The sequence below is a fragment of the Rutidosis leptorrhynchoides genome, chromosome 1, assembly GCF_046630445.1.
Source record: "Rutidosis leptorrhynchoides isolate AG116_Rl617_1_P2 chromosome 1, CSIRO_AGI_Rlap_v1, whole genome shotgun sequence".
NCBI classification, from domain to species: Eukaryota; Viridiplantae; Streptophyta; class Magnoliopsida; order Asterales; family Asteraceae; genus Rutidosis; species Rutidosis leptorrhynchoides.
In genome coordinates, this window is record NC_092333.1 from 444,234,660 (window position 1) to 444,243,701 (window position 9,042).

At 35.3% G+C, this 9,042-nt stretch overlaps 1 non-coding gene across 1 annotated transcript; it reads right to left on the reverse strand.

Moving 5' to 3' along the window:
- Window positions 1-5,546: 5,546 nt before the first annotated feature.
- On the reverse strand, window positions 5,547-5,653 carry LOC139886726 (small nucleolar RNA R71). The gene has a single exon (XR_011772597.1). It is a non-coding gene; the product is annotated as a small nucleolar RNA R71 (small nucleolar RNA).
- Window positions 5,654-9,042: the final 3,389 nt, after the last annotated feature.

The window sequence follows — 9,042 nt, forward strand, 5'->3', positions numbered from 1 at the left end:
ATATTTTATTATGTTTTAACGATTTAAGTTTGTTAAGTTGATAGTCCAACGTTTGTAGTCCACAAATAATTGTCCACAGTTAGTAGTACAGAAATAAATCAATATATATTATCTCGAATCAATCCACGACCCAGTGCATACAAGTCTCAGACTCGATCACAATTCAAAGTATATATATTATTTTGGAATCAACCTCAATCCTGTATAGCTAACTCGATCATTACCGCATATAGATTGTCTATGGTTGTTCCAAATAATATATATAGATGACGTCAATATGATATGTCAAAACATTGCATACGTGTCTATGGTATATCAAGGTTACATAATATATTAGAGTACATGTATAATACAATATAAGTTAGTTAAGTTATGGTTAGTATAGATTTGTTACAAATTTCACGTAGCTACAACAAGAAAAATTATCCAATTTTATTTTACCCATAACTTCTTCGTTTTAAATCCGTTTTGAGTGATTCAAGTTGCTATGGTTTCATAATGAACTGAAATTTATGAAACTAAACAGAAAAAATATATGTTTATAGTCAGAAATACAGGTTACAAGTCAATTTTGTAAGTGGTAGTCATTTCAGTCGAAAGAACGACGTCTTGATGACCATTTTGAAAAACATACTTCCACTATGAGTTTAACCATGATTTTTGGATATAGTTTCATGTTCATAAGAAAAACCATTTTCCTAGAAGAACAACTTTTAAATCAAATTTTATCATAGTTTTTAATTATCTAACCCAAAACAGTCCCCGGTTTCACTACGACGGCGTATGTCCGGTTTTACGGTATTCTTCGTGTTTCCAAGTTTTAAATCATTAAGTTAGCATATCATATAGATATAGAACATGTGTTTAGTTGATTTTAAAAGTCAAGTTAGAAGTATTAACTTTATTTGCGAACAAGTTTAGAATTAACTAAACTATGTTCTAGTGATTACAAGTTTAGATCTTCGAATAAGATAGTTATATATATATGAATCGAATGATGTTATGAACATCATTACTACCTCAACTTTAGTAAGTAAACCTACTGGAAGTGACAAGAAATGATCTAGCTTCAAAGGATCTTGGATGGCTTGAAAGTTCTTGAAGTAGAATCATGACACGAAAACAAGTTCAAGTAAGATTTTTACTCAAATTAAGATAGTTTATAGTTATAGAAATCGAATCAAAGTTTGAATATGAGTATTACCTTGAACAAGAAAGATAACCTACTGTAAATAACAAAGGTTTTTTGATCTTACATGATTACTTGGAATAGATTTGAAAGCTTGGAAGTAGACTTGTAAACTTGAAAGTGTTCTTGATGTGTTCTTGAGTAGTTGTTTTGAAAGTTGATCTAGATTAGGATTTATGAACTAGATTAAGCTAGATTTTGTTGAAGATGATGAAGAACACTTAGAAAATCATCATAGAACAATAGAGAGATCAAATGGATGAAATAAAATTTCAAAATGAAAGTGTGTGGGATGGTGATCAATTTCGTGAATGAGGGTGTCCATTTAAGCAAGTTGTAGTTTGATTTTTAGTGTAATAATTCATGCTAGTTGCTAAATGGTGGTTCCACATATTTGTTGACTAAATGAGGGCTGCTAAGAGCTGATCATTGAAGTGTATATAATAATAGTATATACATATCAGAGCTGTGTATTGTACGAGTACGAATACGGGTGCATACGATTAGAATTGTTGATGAAAATGAATGAGAATGCAATTGTAAGCATTTTTATTAAGTATAAGTACTTTGATATGTGTCTTGAAGTCTTTAAAAAGTGTACAAATACATCTAAATATACTATATGTAGATACATTTTAACTGAGTCGTTAAGTCATCGTTAGCCGTTACATGTAAGTGTTGTTTTGAATCCTTAAGTTAACGATCTCATTTAATGTTGTTAACCCATTGTTTATTATATCTAATGAGATATTAAATTATTACATTATCATGATATTATAATGTGTGAATATATCTTAATATGATATATATACATTAAAATGTCGTTACGATGATAATCGTTACATATATGTCTCGTTTCGAAATTCTTAAGTTAGTAGTCTTGTTTTACATATGTAGTTCATTGTTAACATACTTAATGATATATATAATTATCATTTTATCATGTTAAATATAGTGTAATAATATCTTAATATGATACATATGTATTTAATAAGACGTTGTTATATATATATCGTTTCGAGTTTCTTAACTTAGTAGTCTCATTTTTATGTATATAACTCATTGTTAATATACCTAGTGAGATACTTACTTATCATAATATCATGTTAACTATATATATATATATATATATATATACATATATATATATATATATACATATATATATATATATATACATATATATATATATATATACATATATATATATATATATACATATATATATATATATATATATATATATATATATATATATATATATATATATATATATATATATATATATATATATATATATATATATATATATATATCATATAGGTTTTTACAAGTTTTAATGTTCGTGAATCACTGGTCAACTTGGGTGGTCAATTGTCTACATGAAACTCATTTCAAATAATCAAGTCTTAACAAGTTTGATTTCTTAACATGTTGGAAACATTTAATCATGCAAATATAGTTTTCACTTAATATATGATCATGGAAAAGTTCGGGTCACTACAATCTGGTACCTTGAAGACATACTTAGGCTTTTCACCAGAAACAGAAGCCGGAGTAGATTCAGTTGTAGTAGCAGCAGGGGTACCAGCATCCAATTTAACACCTTGTTCACTAGAATCTGAACCAGGGATAACTATAACATTTGCTGCATTTGGAGTAATGGATTGGAACTCCATGTCAGATGAATCAGTAAGATCAGTAGCAGTATCAGTAGTTAACACAGTGTCACTCTTGGTTTCAGTGACAAGATCATCAACAAGAATCTTTTTAACAATTTTATCAATAACCTCTTCAAGAACAGGGGGAGGTTCAACAATCATCTCATCAGCCACTTCTGGAACAGTAGTGGTGGAAGCAATACTGGGAATTGGAGGAGGAATAACAGTAGCAGTGATATCGCTCCATTTATACGTACTTTATTTCGCGATATCTACCTCACTTTGCTCGGTTTTTGACTATCTCGAAGCCTATTTAGCGTGTTATTTAGCTAATTGGTAAGTTAAGGGCTAAGGAGTTTATTTGGTGTAAAATTGACCAAATCATGGGCAAAATTGGCTAAGAAAATGACAAGTGCAGGAAACAGCTACAAAAGCGCCGCTCCTGTGAAGGAGCGCTGCTCCTGAAGACCCAAAAGCGCCGTTCCATAAGGAAAAGCGGCGCCATTATGCACGATTTGTCTCCCTTTTTCTTCAGTGAGCAAGACCGCTGTTCTAAATGTCAAAAGCATCGCTCCTGATCAGCCAAAAGCGTCGCTCCTCAACAAAAGCGTTGCCCTTGTTCAGAGCCAAAAGCGGCGTTCCAAAGTCAAAAGCACCACTCCTAACCAAGTCAAAAGCACCGCTCCTGAAGTAAAAGTGGCGCTCCTGACGCTGTTTCAGCCCAGATTTTCAGCACTATAAAAGGAACTAGATTAAGTCATTTTTCATATGCATCTTTGGGAGCAGCTGCTAAAGGTCCGAATTTCACACACTAAACCCTAATTTCATCATCCATTGGTGTTTAAGGGTGGATTTAAGGAAGCTAGCTCAAGATTCATCATTGTTTAGCTTAGATCTTCATCTCCTTCACATTTTTGGTTGTAATCTTCACTTTACTTTTCATATTTAGCATTGATTACTTGTAATAACTTGAAGATGATGATGATTTACATTTCTATGCTTATTATTAGTTTAATTTTAGCCATGATTGGCTATATCTCTTGTGTTTGCTTATCTATGAATCTCTAATGCTAGTGTTTGCCCCAAATCAATTGATTATTGTTGTTTGAATGAATTACATGATCATGTGTTGTTGAGTTGGCTAAAGATCCATTACCATGAGTTTGTTTTAGGCTTGACTTTGATTACATATGTTGTGTAGCTCTCTTAGTGATTTGAGAAGTGAATCAATATGTGCTTTAACACCTTAGGTGATCTAGACAACTAGTTTAGGAATTGCAATTGATTGTGTTCTTGATCTAGGTTAGTTTTCAATTGGCCTCTAGTCAACATAGTACTGCCGATTATCTTAAGTGATTTCGATAGTTGGACGTTTTAAGTGATTTTAACCTAAGCTCAATCTCAATGACCAAATCATGCTTAACTAGATCTTAAGATATAAAGCTTATGTGAATTCGTGGAGTATCATTTGATTTGAGGTTTAGTAGTGATGCTAAACATTTAATAGTTCAACAACTAATGAGATAGCAATATAGGCAATACGGGGCAAGCCAAATCATAGAGAGGATTAGATAAGTGAACACGTCTTAGTTAATTTGTTTTAAGTCTTAATATTTCACTATTTGTTTCTTGTCATTAGTTTAATTGAAAAATTTAGGTTTGTTTAATTGTGCAAGTTTTAGTTGTTAGTTGATATCAATCGAAACCCCCCAATCAAACAAACCCTAGGATAATTGATAGTTTCAAATATCCGACTTACACCGTGTCTCTTGGGACGAACTTGATAAGAATACTTATATCAAATTGCTATAATAACTGGGTTTTAAGTGCTCGTTAGTTGTGTATGCTTATTTGTAATATTTGAATCTTGTATAAATTTAGAGGGTAAAAGATGTATTGTCACGCACGCATCACACTTTCTTGGCGCCGCTGCCGGGGATTGCGGTTAGCTTAGTTGGTTATTTGATTTAAACTTTTAATTGTTCGATCCTTTAGTAGAGGTTCACCCTTACGGAAGTTACTTTTCGCATTTTATATTATTATTTTCATTTGGAAAACCGCTTGTGTTTGTGTTGTGATTGAAGGATAGGTACCTTTGGTGTATGAAAATAAGGTCTCACAAGGATCAAGAATTCACACAACCATTTTCCAATCCGAAAAGACACGTGCACGAGATTTATAATCATAGAGAAGAAAGGGTATTAAGAAAGAATTCCGAAGCTTTGCCATTTTGTTTAGAAGAGATGGATCCAAACGGTAATCCGATTCAAGATGAAGAGGGCAATCCTAATGGTCCTCCGGTTAATCAAGAATTATTGAATGATCTAAACGACACGCCAATGTTGAACGCTAGATTGGTTGCACCAACAATGATAGCACCGGCTATTACAAAACCACCAATTGAAGCGGATAATTGGAAGATCGAGGGTAACTTTTTCACGTTGATCAAGGATACATACTTTCATGGGTTGATAGATGAAAATCCGTTCAAACAGATTCAACACTTTAATGATCTTTGTGATATTTACAAAAACAAAAACGTCACCGATGACGATTTTAAGCTAAGGGCATTCCCCTTCACACTTCAAGGAGACGCAAAAGCTTGGATGCGAAGTTTACCATCCGATTCCATAAGGTCTTTTCAAGAATTAACAAACGAGTTTATCAATCATTTCTTTCCACCGTCAAAAGTAGAGCGGCTTAGAATGGAGATTAATGGGTTCACACAATGGGGTGATGAGAGTTTGTATGATGCATGGGTACGATTTAAGAAGCTACTAAGAGCTTGCCCACCGCATGGTTTGACGAAAAAGGAGTATATCAACACATTCTATCGAGGTTGTAATATGTTAACGAAGCAATATCTTGATTCTTCATCCGGTGGAGTATTTATGTACAAATCACCAAATGCGGCCGAAATTATGCTAGAAGATATCTCGGTCAACACTTATGAATGGGCACCTTCACCGCGAGATTTAGCAAGGACGAATGTAGCACAAGTCGAGAGTGAAAATGGGCAACTGACGCTTGCAAGCTTAAACAATCAATTTCAAACATTTGGTAAAGAATTGAAGAAGATTCAACAAACGGTAGTTGCAATGCAAGTAGGTTGTCAACGATGCGAGGGTCCACATCTCACAAAGAATTGTTCTCAAATTACTCAATGCAATTATGTTGATCTAGATGAGATTCCCATGAATTCGGATGCTCATGTGAACTATGTGAGTAATCAAAACTACCAACGGGGAGGAACATCTAACCAAAGCTACTACAATCCTTATCAAAAACAAGTATCGTTCACCAACCAAACCAATACACCACCCGGATTCACAAACCAAAACCGAAATCAAGGTTACAACAACTATAACCAAAACCGAAACAACAACTTCCAATACCAAAACCAACAACCTTACAACAACCAACCGTACAACAATTAAGCAAATTCAAATTATCAAAATAACCAAGGTTACAATCAACAACCTCAACAAAACAATCAACAATTCCAACCTTCGAAGAGCTTAGAAGAAATCATGCAAAACTACATCAAGAAGGTAGACCCAACCGAAGCTTTTCTAATGAAAGAAAATAAATTCTTAAAGCAACAAATTCGAAAACAACAAGCCTCATTCCAAAACCTTGAGAGTGCCGTTGGCTGAATTTCAACCCAAGTTGCCGAAAGACCACAAGGAACTTTACCTTCAAACACTCAAGTCAACCCGATTAACAAATACAACAATAACCGTCAACACAATCAAAACCAACAACACAACAACTCAAGCGTGATTCCTATCAAAAGCACCAACCAAAACCCTAATAACCTAAACAAAAATGAAAACGTCAATGCCATAACCACTCGAAGCGGTTTAACCACTAAAGGGGTCGAAGATCCTCAACCACAACCCTTTATAACCCATGAACCACTACCAAGTTTTATTAAAGAGGATACCGGGGTTAGTAAGGATAAGGGTAAAGAAAAGGTCAACTCAACCGAGGGTACGGGTAATGATGAACCGGGTAAGAAAAAGGGTGATGAGTCTCCAAAGATTACGAGACCGGTGCCATATCCAAAAGCTCTAAGGAAGGACAAGTTGGCGGCTCAATACAAAAAGTTTCAAGAAATGATGAAAATGTCTCGGTTAACCTACCTATTACCGATGTGCTTAAAGGAATGCCGAATTATGGTCGGTTCATCAAGGAGCTAATATCTCAAAGGGGTAAATATCATGACGAAACGTCTTTCTTTATCGAAGAGGAGTGCAACAAGATTCTTGCATCAAGGCCAAGGATTCCTAAGAAGTTAGGAGATCCGGGAAAATTTGTTTTCCCATGTAAGTTCGGTGAATCGGAAGTACTCAATGCACTAGCCGACTTGGGTGCAAGCATTAACCTAATGCCCCATTCACTTTACGAGAGGCTTGGTCTTGGACCTCTTAAACCAACTCGAATTAGGATAAGATTGGCCAACCATTCGTTTGATACCGCTATTGGCATCACCAAGGACATCTTGGTTAGTATTAACACCTTGGTGTTCCCGGTCGATTTTGTTATCATAGAGATGAAGGAGGACCTTCAAGTCCCCCTCATCTTAGGTATACCATTTTTGGCGACCGCCGACACCATCATCTTAGTACAACGCAACCAACTTAATATTGGAGTTGGTGAAGAGCGTGTGACCATCAATATTCGGGAAGCTATGAAGCAACCGAGTAACACCGATGATGATGAGTGCTATGTATTTGACCATATTGACCTTTATGTGCATGATGAACTTGAAAATCTTTTAAAGGTTGATACTTCGAAGATCAACCAAACTTGTGATAATGAGATTGTGGATTTAGAGGCCGATTTTAAGGAACTAATGAATGCTAATGTTGATGATTTTGAAAGTAAAAATGAGACCATTCGGGAAGAGTCATTTGAGTCCATCCCTCATGAAGATAGATTCCGAATCAAGTCTTCATGGGAGGAGCGTCCGACTCTTAAGCTTAAAGAACTCCCCGAACATCTTGAATATGCATATCTTAAGGAAGAAAACCAACTTCCGGTGATTATTTCTTCGAAACTCACCCAAGACTAAAAGACCCGACTTATCTTATTACTTAAGTCCCACCATAAGGCCGTAGCATGGAAAACCATGGACATCCTAGGGATCAATCCATCATATTGCACGCATAAAATCCTCATGAAGGAGAACTACAAACCGGTTGTCCAACGACAATGAAGACTTAACCCAAACATGAAAGAGGTTGTCAAGAACGAAGTGATCAAACTTTTGGACGTAGGGCTTATTTATCCAATATTCGACTCGCCATGGGTGAGTCCCGTCCAAGTGATACCCAAAAAGGGTGGGACCACGGTGATCTTAAATGACCAAAATGAGCTTGTTCCAACCCGAACCATCACGGGATGGCACGTATGCATTGACTATAGACGTCTAAATGACACAACATGAAAAGACCATTTCCCACTCCCATACATCGATAAAATGATTGAGCGTTTGAGTGGGAGAGAATTCTATTATTTTCTTGACAGGTTTTCGGGATACTTCCAAATCCCGATAGACCCCGAGGATCAAGAAAATATGACCTTTACATGTCCCTATGGTACATTTGCATATCAGAGGATGCCTTTTGGGCTATGCAATGCCCCAGGGACATTCCAACGATGTATGCTAGCTATTTTTTTGGATATGGTTGAGGATACTATGGAGGTTTTCATGGATGATTTTTCGGTATTCGGAGATTCATTCGACCATTGTCTTAAAAATCTTGATAAAATGTTAACACGTTGTGAAAATGCAAATTTGGTTCTTAATTGAGAAACATGCCACTTCATGGTTAACGAAGGGATAGTTTTGGGACATTAAATTTCTAAGGCGGAAATTGAGGTTGATAAGGCTAAAATTAGTGTGATAAAGGACTTACCTGGACCATCGGATGTAAAATCCATCCGAAGTTTTCTTGGGCATGCGGGGTTTTATAGACGATTCATAAAAGATTTTTCAAAAATCGCCCGACCTATGACCAAATTGTTAGAAAAGGACTAACCTTTCTTGTTTGATGATGAATGCATCAAGGCATTCAATTTGTTAAAGGAAAAGTTAGTTAACCCACCTATTCTTATCTCTCCCGATTGGGACAAAGACTTTGAATTGATGTACGTTGCGAGCGATTATGCACTAGGTGCAGTTCT